Below are 25,261 nucleotides of genomic sequence, written 5' to 3'. Positions count from 1 at the left end.
CTTCCACTGTGGAAGAAGGAATTTTTTCACTAGGAACTCCATTGCATATTTGTGAGATCACATACACACACACAGAGACACACACAGACACATAATCAGAATAATACAGGCTGCACACCAACTCCAGTTTTATTTATTTGAAAACAAATACACAAGAAAATACTTCATAGAAACTAATTTTATTCAGTTATCATTTCTTTGGTGTATGGAGGTCTCCTGGGGATCTTCCTGGGGGAAAGGAATGGCCTACCCAACTTAAAAGCATCCAGAACTTCAGAAGTTTGCTGTTTCCTTTAAAACAGTCTTCCAACAATCCACAGATTTAGTGTCTCTTCTTTCAGCCCCATATGGAATCATTTAGAGTAACATTTTCAATGGTCAACAAGTGTACCAGAAACAGCATCTCAAATGAACTCAAGCAGCTGAACGGGAAATGTTTGTGGATACCATTTCCTAAGAAAAGAACAAATATAAACTATGGGCAGGCCACCCAATCTGCCCTGTTTGTGAGCAGGAGCCTCACTGAAAGATGAGTCATTCTTTCACTTGTCTCTTAAAGACAATTTAAATCCTAGAAACTTAATAGCTGGCATCTATGTGCTAACATTTTAAGATTCATGAAATGTTTCTTTTTTATTTGATCTCATCTGATCCTCCCAACAGCCCTGGGAAGTAGCTACTATGGTTGTTCTAATTTTATAGATGGAGATACTGAGGCAAATTTGAGCAAGACTTGCCTACAATCATGTAACTGGTAAGGGTGTGAGGTAGAATTTGAACTCAGATTTATCTCATTAAAAGTCTAGTGCTCCAACCAAGCTATTGTCTTATTATCTGATGAAGAGTTTTTAATAAAGAAGGCCCTTTTCTTAGTTTTTTAGTTATTTTTTAATTTATCCAGAGCTTCCCTGGACACCGACAGGACCTTACAAAGATATAGGGAGAGAATGCCCACATTTCAACCAGAAGTTCAGCCAGAAGACCACAGCCAGAGAGAATTTGCCAGGTGACTTAAGGGGCTCTCAGCAACAATAAAAATAATGGTAATAATGACAATGATTAGAGCTGACATTATGGAGGGGTGTGTGTGTGTGTGTGTGTGTGTGTGTGTGTGTGTGTGTGTGTGTGTGTGTGTGTGTGTGAGAGAGAGAGAGAGAGAGAGAGAGAGAGAGAGAGAGAAAGAGTGTGTGTGTGTGTGTGTGAAAGAGAGATAATATGTGTGTGTGTGTATGAGAGAGAGAGAGATAATATGTGTGTGTATGTCTGTGTGTGTGTGAGAGAGAATCTGTGTACGTATGTGTGTAATCATCAAAAGGCAAAGATGATATAGCTACTAAGGTCTGTCAGGCACTCCAGTTTAACCAGCATAGGAACTGGCAGATGAGTGTCATTATCAGTCAATAAGCCTTGATTAGAATGGGCTGAGGTAAATAACCATTCAGTCCCAACCAGAATCACAAGAACCTTGTTATTGAAAGGATCTCGTGAACATTTCTGATGTGGAAGAACAAGTCTTCAGAGCAAAAACCTGTTTTTGCCTCAAACCAAGAGAATCAAATGAGAAAATCAAGTATTACTCGAGTATTTCACAGTTGACTCCATTCTGTAATGGATTCTAGGGTATAATTGCCTGAGCTCTGTTTCTTTATCTCTGAATTAAATTCAGAAGTTCTTGAGTTCAGAAGTATGTCTTCTCTTAAGGTAAGTTTCCCTATAAATCACTTTACCTGAAAGAAAGTTGTTCTCTCTGTACCATGAGATGCCCTTGTATAATTAGGAGGAATCTGTTGATGTTGAGGAGTACAGGCGGATGCTAGGGAGGCTGGTCTGCTTTCCTGACTCCTTCAAGAAGGTATTGCTAGGAGACGTTGCCTTGCCATGGAATGGCAAGTCCTATTCAGTTTCCTAATGTTTTCCATAGGTTTTGATACTTTAGACTTTATAGTCAATCACACCGTTTTCCATCTGTGATGCTTCCTGGTTTTTAAATTCTCTTTTACTTTCCCATGCTATGTGAAGGCCAGTAAACTCTAATCCTTCGTCTTATTTTTTTTTTGGGGGGGGTTAATTGAAGAGCTGGGCAATTCATTTATTGGTAATTGTTAGATTTACCAATATCTTTTTTTGTGCTGAGAATCTGGTTCCTATTTCCATATTGCTAAATAGAGATAAGGAAATCATCTGAGTCTACAGAATCCACTAGTTATCTAATCTTACATGAGCTCTCACTTCAGTAAGGCAATCCCTTTGCTTCTCTAATTGATTTTTCTATCCCACAAAGACTCCCAACATTATCTTCTCTCCTCAGCCTTGCATGTAATACTCTGTCATCTTAGCCAATGGATTCATCTCCTAATTTACTGAGAATATTCAGAGGCAATCTCTTGTAAGATGTCTCTTCTCCACTTATTGATATCTCAGAATCCTTTAACAGCATCCCCATGCTTCCCTTCTTTACTCTCATCTATGATAAATGGGGAACTCTTCTCAAGGACATGAGTTTATGTGTATCCTTAATCTCATCCCCTCTCATTTTCTCCAAAAAACTTGCTACCAGTCTTTTCTGGCTGTTATGAAATCTTTCTGTGACTAGTTGTTCTTCTTTTACTGTTTACACACACACTTGAGTCTCTCCCATCTTGGAAAAAAATCCTCCACTAGATGCTACCGTCCCCCTTAAAAATAATGTCTTAGATGTCTTTTTATTTTAGCAGCCAAACTCCTAGAAAAAAGCTGTCTCTACTTATTACCTCCATTTTCTCTCCTCTCCCTTAATTGCCAGACCTCCACAAACTGGCTTTTGCCCTCATCATTCAGCTGAAACTTTTTTCAAATGGTCGATGATCTCTTAATTCCAATCTGCTCCTATTTCTTGACCTCTTTATAGCATTTGATCCTGCTGACCACTGTCATCTTCAAGACTCTCATTTTTAGGTTTTCATAATCTAATTCTTTCTAGGTTCTCTTTCTAGCTGACTTCTTTCACCTTCTCAGCCCCCCCCCCCCCTGCTTATTTATAATCTTCCATATCCATATGCTCTACCCAATGGCTTGATCATAAGCCCTCTTCTCTTTGGTCTTATGCTAACTCATTTAATAACTTTATCATCTCTCTTGGATTTAATTTGCATCTCTAATTATCAATTAAAGGTAAATCATTAGGCTTTGAGAATAGCTTATGTATGGAGGGAGTGTGGTAAGAGAGAGGGAAGAATCCAGGATCTAAATTTGAGTCACAGGGATGATTGTTTTGCTCTCTATATTCATAATAAGGAAGATAGGATGGGGAATTTATAAGCAAAGATCATGAGTTCTGTTTTGAGTTTAGGATGCCCATAGGTCATCCAGTTTGAGATATCTGAAAAGCAGCTGAAAAAATCCACCAGATGGATTCATGAAGAGCGGGGCAAACTGAAAAATGATTGAACAACAAACTCCTTAAGGGCAAGAACTATTTTGTTTCTGTCTTTGTATCCCTAGCTTTTATATATATATATATATATATATATATATATATATATATATATATATATATATATATACACACACACACACACATATATATATATATATATATACACACATATATATATATACACACACACACACACACACACACACACACACACATATATATATATATATAATAGGTGCCACATAAATACTTAGAAATTGACTTTTTAAAAAATCTGGTCACAGAAGGGGATGTGCATTTATTTTCCATATATATATATATATATATATATATATATATATTTTTTTTTAACCCAAGTCCTTGGTTACTAACCTCAATTAGCTTTTCATGATTTACAAAGATGTTTCCTATTTAAAGATGAGAAACCATCCTCCTCCTCCTCCTTGACACTTTTATCTTTGTCTTAATTGGTTCACATCACTCAGGAACTGTGTTAGAAACTGAGAATTAAGATCCAAGACCTTAAGGAACAAAGGTATAAGTGAAAATTCCTCAGTTCCAGATATCAGGAAATATTTTTTGTCTTGTGTGTTTAGTGTTTATTTTTTTCCCCTTAATTAAGACAATGGCCATAGAAGGACTGTTACTTTTTCAAAAGAAGCCTCTAAACATAAAGGGCTTGACATCAGACATCATTTTGGATGTTTATCATTTAGGATAAGTTTACGTATTCCATTGCATACCGAAGCATAATCGGGCCTGTAGCTGATCCCACAGTTGCTGTGGTTTTGAGTGAACAGACAATGGATTCAAAAGGAATGCCAAAGAATAATGGGAAAAATGCATGAAGAGAAGGATTTCATCCTTTGCTTCTCATTTTTAAGGACTGGAATGCCTCTTTCATTCAGATAGTAAGCCAGTTATGCTAATTGGTTAATGTTCTGAAATCGGAACCATCGCTCAGCCCTGAAAATTCAGAGGATTATGTGGTATTGAGTAAAAGCTTTCTCTTGGCACCAGTCTGCATATGATATTTCCTAGGAATCTGGTTTTATAGACGCATTCCCCTGACTGCAGTCAAAGAGCGTGAAGGGATCTGAATTTTTTATGGGTCAAAAGAAAAAATAACTTTTAAAAATATATAGATGAATGTCTCCAAATGCCGCTAGAGGTATTTTTGTTTTTATTTGCTTGACAATACTATTTCCACCCAAGTTATTCCCGAGTTATTCTTTAAAAACATTTTTTGTATTTTTTCCTGGAATTTAAAAACTTCCTACATGAAAAGACCATGTACCAGACTTTGAAAACTTCAGATCTATTCATCTGTCTTTTCAAAGCGATGACTGAAAATGTCAAAGTGGAGTGACTCTTGTAACTCAGACTTAAGTGGCTTCAATATATCACTGAAGGAAATTTTCCTCAGTCAAGATTCCCTAAGAAACTCAATCCTTTTGGAGAGCTAGGAAATATAATAATTATTGTTGTGATAATATAAAAAAAGATCTGTTATTTGTATTTTGCTTTGTGGTCTGCTGAGCACTTTACAAATATTATCCTGTTTTATCCTCATAATAACTGTGAAAGATGATTGTTGTTATTATGCCATTGTGGAAGGGAATAGACTGACAGAAGTTATATTTTTACTCAGAGTCAAAAGAAGTACATGAAGATGACCTTTTCTTCATTACATCCTTCAATAAAAGCAATGGCTTCCTTGTAGTAGAAGATATTGAATTCTGAACTGAAATACTTCCAGGTAAGTCCCTTTCCAGGGATATAACTTTTTTTTTCAATTTTTTTTTTTTTACAAAATTGCAGTCCACAGAAACTTTCGGTGTCTGTTTAATGCAAACTACAGCTTGAAAATTATACCCTTATTTCCTACCATTGAAGAAGTGATTATCCAGTTCTTGCTGAAATACTTCAAGTGATGGAGAACTCACTACTCACAGAAGTAGGCCATTCCACTGCTAGAAACTGTTGTTTTTAAGGACAACTAAGTGGTACAATGGACAGGGCACTGGTCTTGAACTCAAGAGGACCTGAGTTCAAATCCTACTTTAGACATTTAATACTAGCTATATGACCCTAGGCAAGGCACTTAACTCCAATTTCCTCACAGAAAAAGAAAAATAAAATTTTATTTTTAGAAAATTCTTTTCCCTTAAACTTAAATTTGCCCTTTTTTCAACTTCAACTCATTGCTCCTGGCTAGGGATGAGCAGAAAAAGTCTAATTTGGCTTTCACATCATAATCCTTAGAAAAAGCAATCCATACAGAACCAGTGAATGTAAGTTCCATGTCTGGCAGCTCATAAAATGTGCAATGTCTGTTTTTCCTTTTCTTGTTCTCACACCAGGAGGGAAGTAGATTTTACTATCTATTTTCCGTGGTCAGAGTTGTGCATTAAAATTAGTCCAAGTTTGGCTACCTTTGAGTGGTGTTTTCCTTTGTATCACTGTGGTTATTATGTGTATTTTTTTCTCTGGTCCTATCTACTTCATTCTGCCTCAATTCATACAGGTCTTTTGATTCTCCTTTGAATTTTAATTAGTTCTTAATGGTGTCATAATATTTCATATTCATATAGTCCAATTTTTCAAGCCATTCTCTGATCAGTGGGCACCTACTTCATGATGTCCTGTGCTATTTGCTACTGAAAAAATACTGCTTTGAATATTTTACCATACGTAGAACCTTTCTGTCGACCTTTCTGGTTTTCTTTCGACAACCTTTAGAAATCACTAGATAATTTTTCTTGCCTGAATAAATCGTTTTCCAAATGCTTGGTCCAATGCACAGTTCTGCCAAAAATGTATCCAAAAATGCACCCATCACCCCCTCACACTGGAATAAACTATTTCCACCTTTTACAATTTTTGTAATTCAATGGGTCTCGGGGTAGCACTGTAGCCTACTCTCTCATTATTGGAAACCTTGGTTCTATTTTCTCCTGACTCATTGTCTTAATTGGCAGTTGCTTAAGAACTTTTAAAACAATTGAGGCTTGGAAATTTTCCCATACTACATTTCTAAACACCGAAAAAACCCAAATGCTTATATCTTCTAAAATCTCCATACTGAAGATTAAATGGTTGGGTTAAATGGTTGTAAATAAGATGTTTTTTAATCACATACTGTTAACAAGATTGGATTCTGACTCCTATAAGATCAGAGACTTTCTTGAAAAGCACGCTGTAATAACGTTGTGGCTCCCGTCTCTTAAAAGTGAATGCAACCAGTCTAGCTTTCTTTTCTGCCCTTTATCTCAATGTTCCATCTTGACAGAGATTATGAATGTCAGTAGAATCTCATTATGTCATTCCTGATATAGATTTCTAATTTGGGCTTGCCTGCCTTTTTTTTTTTTTTTTTTCAAAGCACTGAGTACCAAGGCCGTTACTGATGCAATATCATGACTTATTTCAGCAGTATGATTGGAAGAAATGCCTAAAAGGGCTGATTTCTATTTTGTTTCTTCATGATGGTTTAATTTTGTTGGGGGCTTCAAATGTGTTAAGGATGATTTTGAAGAACTGAGATAATCTGAGTTCTCTTAGTATAATCACCATAAATCTAAGAGTAATGGAAGTAATTTGGATCTTTACCTCTAAGAGAAATATAATTTTCCACCCAGGACAGAATTTGCTTCTTAAGTGATTTTTTACTACGGTTCTCTCACTCATGCCTCAAGGGATGGGAGAAAAATGGTTCTGAGGTAGAGAAAGGCTCAGGACCCTAACATGTAAATTATTTGGGCAAAGTTAACAATTAAGCATCAGGTGTTAAGTCAACACACAGTTGACAATTAGGGAAAGCTTTTCTATCTCTCCTTAGAGTATTGATTTCAGTTATTGTTTGGTTGGGACTTAATAGACTGATGTTCACTTAATTAAAATGACTACACTCATTCTTATTTAACAATCAGTTTGGTGTCTCCATTTACAACCTACTTTTCCTTTATCAATGGGTAATTCATTTGGAAAATGGAGGCTTTAATGACTATTTCCGAGGTCTTAAACTGTAATCTATCAGAATTATATCCAGAATGTGATTCCCCTGCAAGTTCTGTTGGCTTATGCTGTTGCAATTGTTCTTGTTGGTACTTTGTTCTTGAAGAGGACCATGATATTGGGGGAAGGGGGTGCTGATGCTATGACATGCGGGTAAATTGGATTTAATAAAACCCAAAGCTGCCTTTTTCATTGCTCTTTGGTTTGTTGAGGATCAGGGGAAAGGGAAAGGCAGAGAAGAAAGTGAAAATTCTTTTATATATTTAAGGATAAAGTAGACAATTTTGAGAGATTTTCCTAATTCAGGCCTCCATTATCTCTCAGCTAGACCAGCTGTTCACAAAAAGGAATCTGAGACACCCCCCAAAACCTTCAGGGGGCCCAGGAGATCATAATAATTCCAAGATCTTTTAATTTGTGATAAGTAAATATCAATACATCAAATCCACATTAAAAGGGGAAAAAAAACTTTTCAGGGGCTTCAGTATTTAAGTAAAAAGAACCTGAAACCAGAAAGTTTGAGAAATGCTGATTTAAAACTGTTGTAGCAGCCTCCTAAATTGTCTTCCTGACCCTTCATGGCCCACTCTAAGCCATCTTTTTTTTCAGTTGCCAAAATGATTTTCTTAAAATCTAAGTCTCTGAACCTAACCCTAGCTTTTGTGGTTACCTATTATCACTCTTATTAAATATAAATGTCTCCATGAAATATTTAAATTTCTTTACCACAGATATCTTCACCCTTTTCATTCTTCTTAAACTTCACTCCTCTCCATTATTGTTGTTTGCCCTTCGTTTTTGAAGGGGACTAATGACATTATGGATGATGTCTTGACTTGCCTGTGAATTGGACTGCAATGATGCAGAGCTGCACAAAGTGTCAGCCTCGTCCTCCCACAGTCACTGTGGTCTTATGGCAGGACAAACATCAGGACCAGTCAAGCACAAGATGCAGTGGATGATCTGGGCATCTCCCATGTTGGCCAAGCTCTAAGCACTCTGGGGCTTTCTGCATCGGACACCTTAGTGGCTCTTGGCACGCATTGTTCTCTTCTGCCCATTCCACTGGGAAGGTCTTCACATACTTGGGCTGGAGACCCCCAACTCACCCCAGCTAATGTGGAGGGCTTTGAGGACCTCATTCCTCTGCACACATTCTACAGAAAAGCTCTATTTACTTACTGCTCCTTGGATTGTATGTTTGTATGTCTGCATGGTTGTCTCTGTATCTGCAAGTCTCTGTGTTAGTCTCTCTCTCGCTCATTCTCTCTCCCCTTCCTTTTTTTTCCCCTCTTTCTCTCCCCAAAGTTCAGAGAGTCCTCAGAGTACCCAAGGTCACAGAGCAAGGCCTCAAACCCTCCTCTCCAGCCCCAAGGCTGAGCCAGGCCCAGAGGAGCCATATAAGGATTCTTCCCAGCCTAGGAGAAGGCCTTTCATGGGGTCCCAAAGACTCTGTGCTGTCTGTGGTGGTTCCCATTTTTCTCAGACTCAAGACACAGGTGACCCGGAGAAAGGAGGAAGAACTGGAGGAGGCCGAAAGAGAGGGTTTGTCTTAGAATTCCCCCAGAAGAACAAAAAACTTCCAAGTTAGAGCAGTTATGCTGAGACATGAACAAGGGAGAATCAGCAGTGACAAAAGGCTTTACTTATTTACTCTGGAGCGCTTTCAGTTTTGCAAAGTGCTTTGCGTGCGTTATATCGCATAATCATACCAACTACTTTGTGAAGCAGGTGCTGTGATTATTCCCATTTTATAGATGAGGAAATTGAGGCTGAGAGGGACTAAGAACTTTTCTTAGGGTCTCACAGTTAGTGTCTGAGGCCAGATTTGAATTTGGTTCTTCCTGACTCAAAATCTAGCACTCTGCCTAGAAAAGGAGAAAGATGGAAAGAGACAGAGTTTCTCATGACATAGAACAGTGGTTCTCAAAGCTGATCTGTAGACTCCTGGGAAGAGCATTCAGGGGGTTGGCTAGGTCATATTTTCATAAAAATACTCAGATGTTAGTTCCTTCTTAAAATATCCCTTCCTTTTCGAACTAAATATCTGCATGAGGCCTTTTTTTTTCCACATGTTTTATCCAAGATGACAGAACAAATGCAGGGGAGATATGGGAATCCAGCTGCTGGACATCAAAGAGATTTGCATAAAGATAGAAAACAATGTGACTCTTCTCACAACTTTATTTTATTTAGGAAAATAAAACAATATGTTAGCATATAATTCAAAAGATAGCTTGCATTAAGTTGACAAGATGAAATTTAATATTTCATCCTAATTAATCTTTACCAATTCGTTATGAACCACGTATAATAATGCATCTGTATTTTAGAAACTGGAAAAAGAAAAATATTAGGAAATGATATATTAATGGGAAAATATTAAGAAATGATAATATTAATGGAAAAATATTAAGAAATGATACATTAATGGAAAAATATTAAGAAATGATACATTAATGGAAAAATATTAAGAAATGATACATTAATGGAAAAATATTAAGAAATGATACATTAATGGGAAAAATATTAAGAAATGATACATTAATGGAAAAAATATTAAGAAATGATACATTAATGGAAAAATATTAAGAAATGATACATTAATGGAAAAATATTAAGAAATGATACATTAATGGGAAAAATATTAAGAAATGATACATTAATGGAAAAAATATTAAGAAATGATACATTAATGGAAAATATTAAGAAATGATACATTAATGGAAAATATTAAGAAATGATACATTAATGGAAAAAATATTAAGAAATGATACATTAATGGAAAAATATTAAGAAATGATAACATTAATGGAAAAATATTAAGAAATGATAGCATTAATGGAAAAATATTAAGAAATGATAGCATTAATGGAAAAATATTAAGAAATGATACATTAATGGAAAATATTAAGAAATGATACATTAATGGAAAAAATATTAAGAAATGATCCATTAATGGAAAAGTATTAAGAAATGATAACATTAACAGAAAACATTCTTGAACAGCAATAAACACAGAGTCAAACCAGTGCCTTAGGAACGTCACTGGCAATTTAGAGCCAGGAGACATGTGAGTTAGGGAGCTCACTTGAAAGGTTCTAAGCAGAGTCTGGATTAGGTTGGAAGCTGTGTAGAATAAGAGGGAAACAGATGCAAGAGATGCTACTGGGGTAGAAATGGCAATGTCTGATTACTGATGGGATTGTGAGGTAGAGTGAAGAATTGAAGATGACCCCAAGATCATGAATCTAGATGACGAGGAGGATGATGGTGCTTTAAGAAAAATAAGATGTTCAGAAGAGGAGTAGCTTTGATGGAGGGATGAGGAAGAAGACAGTGGAAAGAAATCTGAGATATAAGTAGCCCATACACCCCTGATTTTTCCATGAGACTCTGTTCACATGAGAAAAAACTCATTAGGAAGATAGAGGGGAGAGAAGGCAGTTTTACTAATTACTATCCCAGACACTCCTGATAGTACCTGCCAGAGTTATAAAATATGGTAACATGGGAAAAAAAGGGGGGCAGTAATTTCCCATTGTTACCTTAACAGCCATAGATGAGGGTACTCAGGTAGTAGATCAGTTATAATTGCCATAAAAGACCAATGTCTGACACAGAAAAGGTGAGGTTGAGACCTCCATGGATGAAGGATGAGGGTAGGTGTGATTGTGTTGGAAGCCAATGGCATGTTTGGCCATTGAAGGAAGAAGGATATATAAACCATCTTTCCACTCTCACATTGCTAATTGTATGTCTCTTGGGGTTCAGTCACAGTCCTCACTTTGGAGATCACTGTTTTAATAGAGTGACCCAGTGCTGGTGTCTTAGGATTCATGCTATTTAATATTTTACTCATGTTTTAGATTAACATTGGTGACATGCTTTCCACATTTGCAAATAATTCAAAACTGGGACTAAGAGCCCAAATATTGATGGTCAACACATAGACACTAAATAATTTTAGCGGGCTATCATTTTAAAGTAAAATTTAATTAAATAAAATTCAATATCAATAAATGGAAAGTCCTATATTTGAGTTTAAAATGAACTTCACAAGTATCTTGCGGAGGAGTCATGGCTACAGGACTATTCCTATGGAAATGAACCTTGGGGTTTTAGTGGACCATAAATTGTTGCTAATGATCAATCAATTATACCTATTCAAATTGTTAACCCAATAAACGTTTCCCTAACTTGTCATCCCACCTTTTGAGGGAAGAAATCAAAACTGATAAAGTCTCAGATCCCATGCAATTCAACAAGAAAAGGGGTCAGATGATTCTGCATGTGGATATTTAAGGTTAAATGAATCCAAGAGGGTTAGAACGTGGTCCAGGCAGTTTGTGTTAACCCCAGAAGAGCCTTTTTTGGACCACATGATAAAGAGACCATCAAGTACAAACCCATAATTCTGTAGACAAGAAAAGTGAAGGAAGAAATGGGAGGGGCTTTGTTCCAAGTAACTCAGGAAGAGGCCCAGGGACTGAATTCAAAGACTGTCTTCTTTTAAGAACTCTTAAGGACTGCTTGGCTGCTTCTCACAAATATTGGAAACTGAGTCACTAAAGATTCCAGACTGAAGTGCCCAAGAAGACAACTTTCTTTTGCTTAGTGTCTTGGTGTATGCTTTTGTTTTCCAGTAGACAGGAGTATGGGACAAAACAAATGGTGCTGTCTTTAAACAAACAAACAAACAAAAAAATCATAACTCTTCCTTTGAATCAATGTGTTAAATTTGAACTTGAAATGACAGTCAACTTTTGTATCAGCAGAGAGTGAACTTATATGGACTCATTTCCTGTATGTGTGTGTGTAGAGAGAGAGAAGGGGGGAGAGGGAGAGAGAGGAAGGGGAAGTGAGAAATTATTCGATATATCCTTCTACTCATCTGTTGTTTCTCTGGATTTAGAAAGTATTTTTGTGTGTTTTGTAGTTAATTTGGGTATTTTATAGTTGATTTGGGTCAAATAACTTATTTGCTCAAAGTTGTTCTTAAAACAATATTGCTGTTACTCTATATGATATTCTTCTGTTTCTGCTCATTTCACTCTTGATTATTTCATGCATTTTTTTCTAAAGTAGTTGAGCTCATCATTTCTTACAACATTAGCATTTTTAAAAATCTTTGATCCTGATACTTTGAACCCAGATACTATATACATGTACATGTGCATGTATGAGTGTATGTATGTATGCATGTATGTGCTATTTTAAAACATATAATATTTACATATATTCAAGCATTAATTGCCTGCTACATGCCAGAGTACAGAAACAGAAACAAAAACAGTCCCTGCCCTTGAGGAGGTGACAGTCTAGCTGGTATATAATTGATTAGAAGTGAATCCCCATCCATCCATTCCACTACCACTCCTCCCTTCAATTCTAGGATCACACAACCTATGATTAAGACAGGATCTGATGGAAGGTTTAGAGATCTCGCTGCCTCTAGCTAATAAATAAGATTAGCATTGCCAACAGCCACACCTTTTATTTCATTTGAACCTTACACAAGGTGCAGTTTGAATGTCACAGAAACCACAAGGCCCATTTTGTGAACTGGACACCTGAAGCTGAGATTGAGGAAGTTCTTTGTCCATGGTCACCCAATCAGAGGAACAATCACTGGCTTTGGAGAGAGAGAGAAAGAACCCGGGATCCAGTTCAGGCTCTATCAGTTACCTACAAAGTCTTAGATAAATCCCATGACCTTGGTTTCCCTCAGCCATTCTTCACAATGAGTGAGCTGGACTGGATGATCTCTGAGATCCACTTCAGACTTTAAGTCTACAATGCTATGTCTTTCTGCTCTAAATTCAGAGTTTAATTGACCATGGCATTCTGCCTCTTAGAGGCAAGTTGGTGCAACTCCATCATTTTAAAGATAGAGAAACTGAGGTGGGAGAGCTCGTTATTAAGCAATGGAAGTCTATACATGCAGCAAATATGTCTGCAGGGTCAAATCCTTCAAATCCATCATTTTTTCTAGTAAGGTATCCGGATGTCCATGCATTTGAGACATTTGCATTTGGGGGTTCATCCTGAGCTCACACCAAACTGTACCCCCTCCTATTTATTTTTCCTAGTGGAGAAAAGGAGAATAAAAATAATTAGAAAGGAAGCCCAAGGCCCCTTCCTTCTTGAGCAGTGTTGAACAGCTGAACACAGTGTTCATGTGTTCATGGGACCTTAGAGCTGGATGGCTTCCAAGGGCTCATTGGATTACAACACTGACATCTACTGGAACTCAATCATGGCCCAAGATTCAGCTCTTCAGAGCAGTTAGTGAGAACATGACCAAGCTGGAATGGGCAGCTGGAAAAGAATCTTTGCAGTAAAACCCTGCCACAAACTCACTTCCCAAAGTGCATTGGGAACATGATGGTGGCAAATGTGCTAGGAGACAAAATGCTCTGTAGACTTATTGCTTCAAGTCACTGAGTTCTCTATAGAAAACCTCAACCACAACACATAAAAATGAAAATAAAATATATCAGGTTCCAATAAGTAGCTCTGAATACATACCCATCTTAATTCTATCTGGATTAGTATGATTGTAGTGTTTGCAAAATTCCCTTAGAGCTTGTCCTGTCTGATTAAATGAAATACTTGTAACTTTTAAGTAAATTGGTATTATAAGGGTTTAAGGGCTTATTGAAGCATGGACTCTTTAAATAGTAAAAACTTGCATAAGCAACAGATCCAGCTGTGGGCACCATGCTTAAGAGCTATGTTCACCAAGAAGAGAATAAAGGATATCTGTAGGAGGGCACGTGAAAGGTTAGAGAAATCATGTAAGATGAGAAAAGTGGAAATATTTAAGAAGGAAAAAAAACCATGGGAGGTGGAGGGAAGACTATCATATGGAAAAGAGATCGGACTCATTCTGTATAAATCCAAAGCTAGGAACAGCAGATGGGAATTATAAGGTGGCAGATGATTCTAACATAATTCTAACAATTAAAGTTATACAATTGAACGAGCTAATATTAGGTGGTTAATGTTATAAGTATTCAAGAGAAGTCCAAATCATCATTTGTCATAGATAAAAATTTCAGTGTTGAAATGAGTACTGGACTAGATCATCTTCATGAATTCTGACATTGATCCTAAGGCTCAATGACTAAAACTTTTTTTTTTTTTCAAAAGTATAGTCACTCATAGTTAAGCTATTTCTTACCAAATTAATTGAAATTGAAAAAACACAAGGAATATGAATTTCCATAAGTTTTCATTAAACAAAATCTATCTGAGGAAAAAAAAGAAATTGAGGAATTAAGATCAAAATTTTACTATAAATGACATTTCGAAAGAATTTATTTACACCACTTAAATTCGTCTGCAGTTATGATCAGAGTTGATGTCCTTTCCTTTGACCATTTCCCATTTTCAACATCAGTTTCATGGAGGTAGAGGAGGTTAAGATTTGTAATTTTAGCAATAGTAACCAAACCTTCTAGGGAAAAAAGGGGCTTCTGGGTACGGCCCATCTAGAAGAGCTAAATTGTGGGAAAGCAAACAATATATAACTGATAGGGAAAAAAGAAAGTTCTTTCTCTAGTATGCCTAGATTTATTTTTTTTATTATAGCTTTTTATTTAGCAGATATATGCATGGGTAATTTTTCAGCACTGACAGTTGCCAAACCTTTTGTTCCAACTTTTCCCCTCCTTCCCCCTCCTCCCTCCCCCAGATGGCAGGTTGACCAATACATGTTCAATATGTTAGGGTATAAATTAAATACAATATATGTATACATGTCCAAACAGTTGTTTTGCTATACAAAAAGAATCAGATTTTGAAATAGTGTACAATTAGCCTGTGAAGGAAATCAGAAATGCAGGCGGACAAAAATAGAGGGATTGGGAATTCTATGTAGTGGTTCAGAGGTATCTCCCAGAGTTCTTTCGCTGGGTGTAGCTGGTTCAGTTCCTTACTGCTCTATTGGAACTTGTTTGGTCTTAGACTTATTTCTTTATGAGAGTAGGTATTATCTGAGTTCTGTTAGTCATAGGACAAGGTGGGGAGTCTTTTTGGCTCCCTCTAGGGAAGGGGCTGGGCTAATCCTGCACTCCCTGTGACTTGTTCAAACAGTGCTCTGCTGATGGGAAAGTCTAATTTCTCTAGCATCTCTGTTTCTTTCTGGGAGTTAAAGGCATCCTAGCTTTTTTTCCCCCTGAGGCAATTGGGGTTAGATGACTTGCCCTGGGTCACACAGCCAGGAAGCGTTAAGTGTCTGAGACTAGATTTGAACTGGGGTGCTCCTGACTTCAGGTCTGATCCACTGTGCCACCTAGCTGCCCCTATTCTAGTTTTTAAGGTAATGTAAGAAGGTTGAGCGCCTTTTTGGTGGAAGTATGACTTATTCAATGGCAAAACATTTATTTACCTTTCTAAAAGCCTCATGTTTGGTTTTCCAAATGGGGAGCTAAAACTTTCCAATATTTTGAGCTCATGGAAGGAAGACAGAACTCATGGAAACATCATGGGGTTTCTTGGGAAGATTTGGGAAATTTCAAGTCCATATCCCTTCAAAGCCACAGGGTGACATTCTGGGTATAAAAGATCTTAAAGGGGAAGAGAGGAAAGTGGCACTTGCTGAGATCAAGGAGAATTGGGCTGACTTTTTATGGGCTCCCGGAGAATTTGGATTTTCCTCTTAGTGTCTGGAGGGAGGTAAGGGCTGGGGGGGAGGGGGGAGGAGAGAAATAAACACTATCCTGCATTTAATATGCATTGTTATCTTGAGCTGGAGGCAGTTTTACACACTTCTGAAAACCTAGACTTGAGTTACAAGAGGAATATTCAGAAATTAGAACAATCCCCAGGGGAAGGAAAAATTGCCAAAAACTCAGGGTTGTTGAGAAGGCCCCAAGGTTGAACCCAGTTTATGCAAATCTAGAGCCTGAGCTTCTGGGTTGCAATTCTGAAGACACTTTTAGTAAATCCAAAGGGGCTAACATAGATTTACTGTGCACCTGTCTTCCTGAATCCTGGAATTCTGGGTAAATGATATCTTGCTCAACAGACTTGAACTTGTTTCTCTCTTTTTTTCCCATTGTTTCTTGTAACAACATATCCCCATTCCCTCCCCTCCCCAAGCCACTTAAGTGATGAAAGCTCATTCTCTCCTGTCTACACCTGTTGTCCATGGTAATTTGTCATTCTGTTTCATGTGCTTCGCCTCTCACTGATCTAAAATAACATTTCGCACCCTGGATGACCGGATGGACTCAGCTGCCTTAACTGCCATTAAGAACACAAGGTTTGTTTAGCTTCGGTTTCATGCCCTGAGCAGTGAGCATCTAGAGGGGGATTTGGAGCCAGCTGCTCCAGAGAAAGAAGAGAAAGTCAGGGGGTGCAATTCCTTCAATGAGTACTTTCTCTGTCTCTCTGTCTCTGTCCCTCCCTCCCTTTCTTGGTGGCTCTCACTGTTTCTCTGTCTAGGTTTCTGGGTCTCTGTGTGTCTGTCTTTCTCTGTCTCTCTTCTGTGTATGTCTGTCTCTCTGTGCATCTGTTTCTCATCTCTCTCCCTCTCTTTCTCTGTCTCTCTGTCTCTCTCTCTCCTCTCTCTCTCTCTCTCTCTCTCTCTCTCTCTCTCTCTCTCTCTCTCTCTCTCTCTCTCTCTCTCTCTTCTCTCTCTCTCTCTCTCTCTCTCTCTCTCTCTCTCTCTCTCTCATCTTTGTGTGTGTGTGCCTCTCTTCTCTATGTCCGTCTGTCTCTGTCGCTGTCTCTCCTCTCTCTCTCTGTCGCTGTCTTTCCTCTCTTTCTGTGTGCCTTTCTTCTCTGTGTCTGTCTCTCTTCTGTGTGTCTGTCTCCTGTGTGTGTGTCTCTGTTTCTGTGTGTGCCTCTCTTCTCTATGTCCGTCTGTCTCTGTCTCTCTCTCTCTCTGTCTCTCTCTCTGTCTCTCTCTCTCTCTCTCTCTCTCTCTCTCTCTCTCTCTCTCTCTCTCTCTCTCTCTTCTCTCTCTCTCTCTCATCTTTGTGTGTGTGTGCCTCTCTTCTCTATGTCCATCTGTCTCTGTCTCTCTCTTCTCTCTCTCTCTCTCTCTCTCTCTCTCTCTCTCTCTCTCTCTCTCTCTCTCTCTCTCTCTCTCTCCTCCTCTCTCTTCTCTCTCTCTCTTCTCTCTCTCTCTCATCTTTGTGTGTGTGTGCCTCTCTTCTCTATGTCCATCTGTCTCTGTCGCTGTCTCTCCTCTCTCTGTCGCTGTCTCTCCTCTCTCTCTGTCGCTGTCTTTCCTCTCTTTCTGTGTGCCTTTCTTCTCTGTGTCTGTCTCTCTTCTGTGTGTCTCTCTTCTGTGTGTCTGTCTCCTGTGTGTGTGTCTCTGTTTCTGTGTGTGCCTCTCTTCTCTATGTCCGTCTGTCTCTGTCTCTATCTCTCCTCTCTCTCTCTCTCTCTCTCTCCTCTCTTTCTGTGTGCCTTTCTTCTCTGTGTCTGTCTCTCTTCTGTGTGTCTCTCTTCTGTGTGTCAGTCTCCTGTGTGTGTGTCTCTCTGTCTCTCTCCTCTCTTTCACACACACCAATACACATTCACACCCACACCTCCCTCCATACAAATCCTTCTACTGTAACCATTTAATTTCTTACTCTTGTTACCAAGGACTTGATTAGTGATTGGAATATGCTTGAGAGAGTAGGGATTAATGATAGTTATGTAATCATCGCAGATATTCACACAACATTTGATATGCTTGATTTCATTTAATTCTGTCAATGACTTCACAAATCAGAACTATGTAAATCCTCATTGGACAAATAAGGAAACTGAGGTTTGGGACCTTAAAATAACTTGCTCTTGGTCATAGAGTAAGTGTCAGAGGCAAGATCCTCCCACTCCATGTCCAGCCTCCATCCCCCGAACCGCCCTAACCCTCAAGTCCTCTGGGTAATTTTTGCTGAGGCCTGTTGATCCATCTCCTCCTGAATATGTGACAAATGAAATGGCTCCACCACTGTCTCTCTGCATACCCACATCTTGTGTTAGCTCCTGCACAGATCACTTACTTCCCACTGTCCTCAGAGCAGCTGTGTGGTAATTGTTCAGCTCTCTCTCCACAGGGGGCTTGCTTGCATAGTTGCTTGAAACAAATATATCTGGGAATCCTGCCAATGCCGTTCCAGCCCATGAACTGAAGACATTTCGGGGCAGCCTGGGGTCTTGACTAGCATTAATCATTCCAGAGAAGGGAGAGAACCATTTCAGTTCTCCATCCATCCCGCCTCCAACACTGGTGGGATGTGTCCAATGTCTGGACTCCCAGCCTGGGAGTTTCAGTAGAGAGCAGAATTCTGACCCAGACAACGAGCGGGGTGATTCACATGATTACGTTCTAGGGCCAAGTGGAGAGCTGCTTCTATCATTTTCTAAACAAACTTCTGGCCCAGTACAAGGGTCTGTTAAGGGCTCACTAGGAGCTAAACACTGTGAGTCCCCAGGGAGACAAGAAAAAAATGAAAAGAATCTTCTTCATCAAGTAGCTTAACTTTGGCCTGAGTGGAAATCAATCCCATCCATATGGATAATAATAATAATAGCAATGATAGTATCAGACATTGATAATAAAAGGCAACATTTATATGGCACTTTAAAGTTTGCAAAGTGTTTTGCATATGTTAATTGATGCAAATCCAAGATATGTAAAGTTAATATAAAATATAATGGTATCTACGTATAATTATTAGACCTCTCTCTATATAAGGTCATATGATGTATAATAAATGTAAGTACACAAATAATAATCAAATGATGTGAGGAAGATTATTAAGTGAATTTGTAGAAGCTGAGCCTTGAAAGGAGCCAAGGGGCTCCAAAAGGTGAAAAAGGACATTCCAGGCATTGGAGAAGGTTCATAAAAAGTGCTGGATGATAATTGTATAAATATGTATGCATATATAAAGGATATAACATATATTTCTACATTGTTTAACATATATTGGACTACTTGCCATATAGGGGAGGGCGTGGGAGAAGGGAGGGAAAAATTAGAACACAAGATTTTGCAAGGGCTCATGTTGAAGAATTGTTCAAGCATATGTTTTGAAAAATAAAAAGATTTAATAAAAAAAAAAGTGCTGGATTTGAGCCAGATGACTTGGCTTAAAATCTTGGGTCTATTTTGGAGAGCAATCTGGAATTATGTTTAAACAGTTATTAAATTTTCTTTATCCCTTGACCCAGCAAATTTCCAAAGATGATTTGGAAAAAAGGAAAAGAACCTTTATGTTCAAAAAATGTTTCTAGCAGCTCTTTTTGTGATGAGCTTTTTCTTTTTTTGGAAAGGAGCTAGAAATTGTAGGGATGCTCATCAATTGAGGAATGGCTGAACAAGTTGTGGTTATGTGATTGTGATGGATTACTACTGTGCTATAAGAAATGATAAGCTTGATATGTTAGAAAAACATCGAAAAACTTGTACAAAGAAATGAAGAGTGAGATGGATAGAACCAAAAGAATATTGTATCCGGTAACAGTACTATTGTTTTAAGAACAATTTTGAATAAATAAGTTATTTTGACGATTTTAAGTACCTAAAGTATAATGGATATATGAAGAAAGATACTACCTGCATCCATAGAAAGAACTGATGAATAGAAATATGTAGATATGTCTATTTGTATCTAATGATTAGGAGGGAGGGAGAAAAAAACCTTACATGATAATTGTATTATATTTTCAATAACAAAGTTTCAAATGCAATGATTTTCCACTTATGCTACATTATAGAAATGCTTGTTTTATTCCATAAATTAAAAATAAATTTTAAAAAAAATCTTAGATCTGTGGGATCATATTACTTATCTGACTTTGGCCAAGTCATTTAACCTCAATTTTTAAAAATGAAAATGTTAGATTTATTAAAAAATTGAAAAGGTTGAGTTGAATTAATTTTTCTAATGCTAAATCTAGGATGCTATGTACAATCTGTAAAGTCCACAAACACATATCTATTTATCTAAAATGTCTTGTTGATTTGTAATTCTTTGCCTCCTATTCTCATTAGAGTGGGAGCTTCCTGAGAACAGAGACTGTATGTTTGTTTTTATCTCCAGCACTTAGCACAATGCCTGGCATATGGTAGGCATTTAATAAATAACTGATGGTCTAATCCTTATGACAACTCAGGGAGCTTAAGATACTATAGATTTCTCTGATCCTATTTTAGAGATTAAGAAACTGAAGTTTGGGGAAGTCAAAAAACATGGATATGGTCACATAACTAGTCTCAGAAAAAATGGTTCTATAACTAGTCTCAAAGAAAAGATTTTAACTCGGTTCTTTCCTGATTCCAATGTTGGAATTTTCTGCTATAAACTCTCATTCAATAACTGTTCTAATCATGTTGTTCTGTGTGTGCTTTGTAAGACCTACTTCTGTATACTGTACATTAAGGTAACTGGACACTAATCCATACATGAATGATTGAATGGCAGCTTCTCGGATCTTTTGCTTCCAAGTGGACTCAAAAGTATTGCAGTTATGTTCTTTGATTGTGTGTTCAATCCATGGAACAGGGTGGTTGCAGGTGGGAGAATATCAGCTAGTTTATAGAATCTGTGTTAAAATGTGGAAATTTGATTTGGGGATATTTTTGATTGATTTTGATTTTCTTTTTTGATATTTTGATTGATATTTGGGGCTAGTTCTGAACCAGGTTGAAAGATGGAAAGGGAACCTCTCATAACTGTTAAATTATATGATTATATGTTGGGAACTGAAGCAAGAAGGGAGAATTCAAGCAGAGAAGTCTAAAATTCTTCTTTGTAATTGATGCAGGAGGGAGAATGCTCTCCAACAGATTACATCAAGGAGATGTGAAATTTGGACACAATGGTGGTGACTCAATTTCAGAAATGATCAAAATCTTAGTATCCAGCTAATGCAATCCTCCACTGAACAAGTAACCCTCCTATGTACCGAGTCATATGGTCTTTGTCCCAATAAGGGAAACCCCAAACCTTCAAAAGCAGAAAGTTGGAAAGCTTAAGATTCTCATGTTTTCTCCCTCCCCACACTCCTCCCTGAGGCAGTGAGCAATTTATATAGGCTATCCATGTGTGGCCATGCAAAACATATTTGTTGTGAAAGAAAACACAAAACAAAACAAAAAAAATGGAGGAAAAAATAGTATGTTTTGATCCATATTCCAACTCCATTAGTTCTCTCTCTGGAAAATCGAATTTTTCATCATAGGTCATTCAGAATTGTCTTGGATCTTTGTATTGCTGGAAAAAGCTGTCACTCACAGTTGATATCCTATATTTAATATTGCTATTACTGTGTATGCTTGTTTCTCCTCACTTTACTTTGTATCAGATCATGTAAGTCCAGGATTTTCTGAAAGTATCATTTCTTATAATACAATATTACAAGAATATACTATATTATAATCATATAACACAAGTTGTTCAACCATTCCCCCAACTGATGCACACCCTCTCAATTTCTTTGTCTCTGCAAAAAGGGCTGCTATAAAAGTCTGTACAAATATGTCCTCTACCTTTTTAAACATCTCTTTGGGATACAAGCCTAGTTGTGGTATTGATACATCAAAAAGAATGTGTGTGGTTTAATAGATCTTTGGGGTATAGTTCCAAGTTGCTGAACAGAATGGTTAAATCATTTGCAATTCTACCAATAGTATATTACTATTCCTATTTTCCCATGTATCCTTCAATATATATTATTTTCCTTTTCTGTCTTATTAGGCAATCTGATGGGTGAGGTAGTACCTCAGAGTTATTTTAATGTGCATTTCTCCAATTGATAATGATTTAGACCATTTTTTTTCCTTTGACTATAGATTTTTTTTTCTTTGACTATAGATTCTTCTTCCTGTAGAAAACCGTTGTCTCCAGACAGTTGTCGTTAACTCTAGTCCAGAGTAGTGACTTCCGTCTTTTATCCTCCCAGAGAATGGGCGTGGGATAATGCAAGGGCTTCTGGGAAAAATTACTTCAACCAATGAACTTGCTCCTCCTAAGCATGCAAGCTCTTCCCCAGAAATTCACAAGTAAAACTCCCAGTCATGGCCAGAACTAGAGAATTGTCAAGTACTGACTTAGCACTTAGTAAGAACCTAATATCTCATTATCTCATTAGCACTTAGTAAGAACCTAACAGATAGCTTTGGTATCTTCCTCTGAAAATAGTCTGTCCTTGTTTGACCACTTATCATTTGGGGAATGATTTGTATTCTTATAAATTTGATTCAGTTCTATATACATTTGAGAAAAGATTCCTTTATCAGAAACACTTGCTATAATTTTCCCTCTATTTTCTGTTTTCTTTCTAATCTTGGCTCCATTAGTTTTCTTTGTGCAAAAATGTTATATGGCCAAAATCATCCATTTCACATCTTGTAATGTTTTCCATTTCTTGTCCAATAAATTCTTCCTTTATCCATAGATCTGACATGTAAACTATTTTATGTTATTTTAATCTGCTTATGTTACTGCCTTTTATGCCTAAATCACAGACCCACTTTGGCCTTTACATATAATGTGAAATACTGGTCTATACTTAGTATCTATCAAACTGCTTTCCAGTTTTCCCAGCTGTGAGTTCTTGTCTCAAAAGCATGGGTCTTTGGGTTTATCAAACAATAGATTATTAAAGTCATTTTTTACGGTGTTTTGAGGACCTAATCTATTCCACTGATCTACCACTCTATTTCTTACCCAATGACATATTGTTGTGATGATTACTACTTTATAATACATTCTGAGATCTGGTTCAACTAGGCCACCTTCCTTCCATTTTTTTCACTTTTCCTTAGAGTTTTTGGTCTTCCAGATAAGTTGTTATTTTTTCTTAGCTCTTTAAAATAATTTTGGTAGTTTAACTGGTAAGGCACCAAATAAATAATTTAATTCAGGTAGGCTTGCCATGTATATTACATTGGTTTCTCCTACCTGTGAAAAATTGATATTTTTCCAATTGTTTGACCTAATTTTTTGTGTGAAAAGTGTTTTGTAATTGCATTCAAATAGTTCCTCATTGTGTTTTGGCAGGCAGGCAGTTCCCAATGTCTTGTATTATCTCCCATTATTTTAAATGACATTTCCCTTTTTATTGCTTATGGTTGGATTTTGTTGATAATATATAGAAATGCTGGTGATGGATATGGATTTATATCCTGCAACTTTGCTAAAGTTGTTAATTATTGCATTTAGTTTTCAGTTGATTCTCTAAGTTCAGCATCATATAATCTGCAAAAAGTTATAGATTTCTTACCGCATTGTGTATTCTAATTCTTCCAATAGTAGTGATGATGGGTATCCTTGATTCATCCCTCATCTTATTGAAAAAACTTCTAGCTTATCCTTATTTCAGATGTTTGCTAGTTATTTGAGATAGCTGCTACTTATGATTTTAAGAAAAGTCCCGCATATTTTTCTGCTTTCTAGCATTTTTAATATGGATATTGTATTTCTTCAAAAGCTTTTTCTCCATCTGTTGAGAAAATCATATGATTTCTGTTGGTTTTGTTATTGAGATGATCAATTATACTGATACTTTTCCTAATATTGAGCCTGGCCTACATTCCTAGGATAAATCCCATCTGTCATAGTGTATGATCTTTGTGATGTATTGTTGTAATCTTCTTGCTAGTATTTAATTTTTTGCAGCAATATTCGCTAGCGAAGTTGGTCTAAAGTTATTTTTTTTTTGCAGTTATTTAGATCAAAATCATATTTCTGTCAAGAATTTGGAAGGACTTTATTTTTTTATCTAATTATAAATTATATAGTATTGGAGTTATTTGTTCTTTAAATGTTTTGTGGAATCCATGAGAATCCATCACATGTAGGAAAATTTTTCTTAGGGAGATCATTCATGGATTGTTCTATTTCTTTTCCTAAAATGAGGTTACTTAAGCATCCAATTTCTCTTCTATTAACTTGGAGAATTTATATATTTATTTTACTTAGATTTCTAGGTCTATTGGTATGCAATTGGATCAAACACTATTAACAATTGCTTTAAATTCATCTTAATTGCTGGTGAACTCATTCCTTTCATTTTGATATCAGTAATTTGGTTTTCTTTCATTTGCCAATGGTTTATCTAGTAAGATTGATCATTCTTCTGCAAATTCTCGAAGGATTATTTCTCATATCCTGTCACCCATACCATTGTGGGTGGTAATAAGTTGCTGGCATTGGTATGATGGGACAGGGAACACAAAGAGTCAAGTCTCCATACTTCCTCACTAATATTGTTTAGCTCTGATATCCACAGTAACCTCCCATTTTGCTTAGATGATGTTTACTATGTGCCAAATAAAGTGCTAGAGACTTAATAATTATCTCTTTCAGTCCTTAACAATACTGGGAGGAGGGTACTGCTATTATCCCCATTTTGCAGATGAGAAAACTGAGGTAAACTGAGGTTAATTGTCTTGAAAGCACCTAATGTTAGATTTGAACACAGTTCCAGGCCTGGCACTCTAAGTACTGTACCATCTAGTTGCCTCAGCTATGTGATCATCTCTTAGCTCCCCACCAGTATGGATTCTACCACTCCTTCGTGCTTCAGTTTCTTAGCTATCGTTCCCAGTTTTGTTCTTTGGATACCCCAGGTTGGCAGCTCTGTACCTTTCATTTGGAAGGATCTCTTTGTTCAACACATCACTTCACTGAGACCAATCTTTCTAGGGCCAAGAGATGTCCTGAAGTCTTTAAAAATAATAATAAATCCATAAAAAACTGAGAAAACACCTTATGAATCATAATCATTTGGATCATAGATTTAGAACTGAAAGGGATCTTAGCAGATATATAATATGACCATCTCATCTTACTGATGAAGAAAATAATGTCC

The 25,261-nt window shown here is 37.0% G+C and overlaps 1 long non-coding RNA gene across 1 annotated transcript in view; it reads left to right on the top strand.

Moving 5' to 3' along the window:
- Positions 1 to 1,620: 1,620 nt before the first annotated feature.
- LOC141560193 (uncharacterized) overlaps positions 1,621 to 25,261 on the top strand; it is a 50,184-nt gene continuing 26,543 nt past the window's right edge. The window contains exons 1-2 of the long non-coding RNA XR_012487648.1: positions 1,621 to 1,701; positions 5,067 to 5,174. This is a non-coding gene — a long non-coding RNA (uncharacterized LOC141560193). The remainder of the gene's footprint in view (positions 1,702 to 5,066; positions 5,175 to 25,261) is intronic.

Source organism: Sminthopsis crassicaudata, chromosome 3 (genome assembly GCF_048593235.1).
Source record: "Sminthopsis crassicaudata isolate SCR6 chromosome 3, ASM4859323v1, whole genome shotgun sequence".
NCBI classification, from domain to species: Eukaryota; Metazoa; Chordata; class Mammalia; order Dasyuromorphia; family Dasyuridae; genus Sminthopsis; species Sminthopsis crassicaudata.
The sequence above is the reverse complement of the archived record's forward strand: the minus strand, read 5'-3'. Positions and strand labels throughout refer to the sequence as shown.